We start from the raw sequence: 2,325 nt of genomic DNA, 5'->3' as shown, positions 1-2,325 counted from the left end.
TGTGATGTAGCATGGACGGATTCAGATTTCTCTTGTGGGAGTGAGTGGTGAAGAGATGGAAGTAGTTACTGAATGAAGGGAAGACGCTCAATATAGGGCAAGTCTGTATGGACAATTATTTGCACTCTAGAATAAGACAGTTACATTCACGTTGATGGAGTTGGATTGATTTTCTGAAAGTCATCAAAATTCAGATGTTTCCCTAGAAGAAGCAAAAGAGGACACATATCCAGATTGGACAAGAAGATTTGGATGTCCCAGAGGATTATCTTAGAGACAAACAAAAGGAAGAAGTGGAAGATGAACCAGATTGATTATCACAGATTTTGAGGGTCACCAAGAAGAAATTCCGGGGAATCAGTTCCACCAGGGGGATCAGTTCCACCAAGGAAGAAATTCCGAGGGACCAGTTCCACCAGGGGAGAAATTTCGGGGGATCGGTTTCACTATGAGGAAGTGCAAGAAGTTGAGTACCACCAGAATCAGGAATCAAATAAGTTTACAGAATCAGAATTCAAATCAGAATTGCTGTTGCAGAGTTTGAAGTCAAATTACGGAATCTGGAATTAGAACTGTTGCAAATGTGGAAGTCAAAAAGCAGCCAAATTCCAAATCAAAGTTCTAGCGGATAAGCACCATGGGGAGTCAAAAGAAGAAGAGGAATAAATGCAAGGTATGCATGAGTCAAAAGCATGAAGTGGAGGATTGCCCATGTGCAGTTGATGAGTGTTCAGAGGGAGATGCATGTAGGAAGTGGTGTATGGTGGATTTGTGTTCAAAACTTCAAAAATTTAGCCGAAGAATGCATAAAGCATCAGTTGATGGGACACAGGTAGCATGGGATAAGTTGGAAGATTTTGAGGATGACTTAGAGAGGGCATATGAGTGGTTGACTAATCATAAAGGAAAGAGGAGGACATCATGTTCCAGCAAGAAGGAGGTGAGAAAATTGCAGGAAGCATGTGAGAGATTGAGGGATGCATATGCGGCTGAGTTTGAAGATGAATTAAGTGATGATGATGACGGATGGGTTGGCTTGGATACGGACGTCCATCATGTGGGGATACCAAAGGTGGAGGAGAAAGAGGTACAAAAGGAGGTTGTCCAAGAGAGCCTAAAACTGTCCTTGGTACCCCTACCGTACCACTGGAGTGTGCTCATAGAGTGGAGACGGAATATCCATTGCTAAAATTGATGTCGGTGTTGTCACTTGTCAATGAGATTTATTATTTAGAGGAGAAGCAAATCATACATATTGAGGATGTTGTTCACAGAAATCAAAGACCATTTGAAGAGGCGGATAATGTGAGGAATGGACATGTGGATAGTCGCATGAACAGAGAGGTGATGGATAGAGAGAGGAATGAAGAAGAAGAGGTGATTGATTTATTTTTGGGTTCAATTGAGAGTGTATGTAGGATTACAAATGAAGAGTCAAAGCAGTAAGAAGTTTCAAAAATCAGATGTACTCAAGAGGAATTTGCAACAACAACAATGAACTCAGTTTCGGAGGAATTGTCACCACGAAGATCCACTAATGGAAATATGCAGTTAGCAAATCTTGTGGAAATTGTATCCCAACAATGTACACAACAGGTTCGATAAAAAAATCAATGGGTGGTAGCTCAGCAAATGCAAGTGGGAATCCAGAAAGAAGATCATGTGGAGGATCAACAATATCAGAAGGATAAAAGGCAGTAAGGTAAGGAGGAGCAACATGAGGTCAAGGAACAGAGCCGGGAAGAAACCCTGGTTACCTCTATCCTACCACGGAAGTGTGTCCATGAAGCATAGGAGGATTATCCCTTTTCTACTAATCAAAGTGTCATGCTCATTGGGAATTCACATACATTTGAAGAGGACAGTTGTCAGCAGCAAATGGAGGATGTGCATGCTAATGCGAATATCATGGCAGAATTTTGTCATTTCAAGCGAACTTCAAAGCAAATGTCAAAAGAGGATGTCAAAAGAGCCAAGCAACAATTGCAGCAGCGAGGACCAGAAGATGATAGCAGCATAACAGAAGAGATTGAGGATGATGATATACATATTGAAAGTTGGAGGTGGAATTCCATATTGCGGCAGTTTCATATAGATGGATATGAAGAGATATTGAGGGAAAATTTTCAGTTGATAAAGTAAGTCAAATTTTGGAAGATGCCGAATGTGATTCAGACTCAAATTCAGATTCACTCTCAATTTTGGATTTGGATTCAGCTGCAATTTCGGATGCAAAGACCAATTCAGATGCAAATTTTAATGGAAGCAGTGGAAAGCTTGATGAAGAGGTATGACAATCAGTGTCACAAGGAGGATGACATCGGT

The 2,325-nt window shown here is 41.0% G+C and overlaps 1 pseudogene; it reads left to right on the top strand.

The window, feature by feature from the left end:
* The first annotated feature begins 760 nt into the window (after positions 1 to 760).
* On the top strand, positions 761 to 2,020 carry LOC147443469 (uncharacterized; annotated as a pseudogene).
* Positions 2,021 to 2,325: the final 305 nt, after the last annotated feature.

Source organism: Adiantum capillus-veneris, chromosome 14 (assembly GCF_014529385.1).
Source record: "Adiantum capillus-veneris isolate H3 chromosome 14, ASM1452938v2, whole genome shotgun sequence".
Taxonomy (NCBI): domain Eukaryota; kingdom Viridiplantae; phylum Streptophyta; class Polypodiopsida; order Polypodiales; family Pteridaceae; genus Adiantum; species Adiantum capillus-veneris.
The sequence above is the reverse complement of the archived record's forward strand: the minus strand, read 5'-3'. Positions and strand labels throughout refer to the sequence as shown.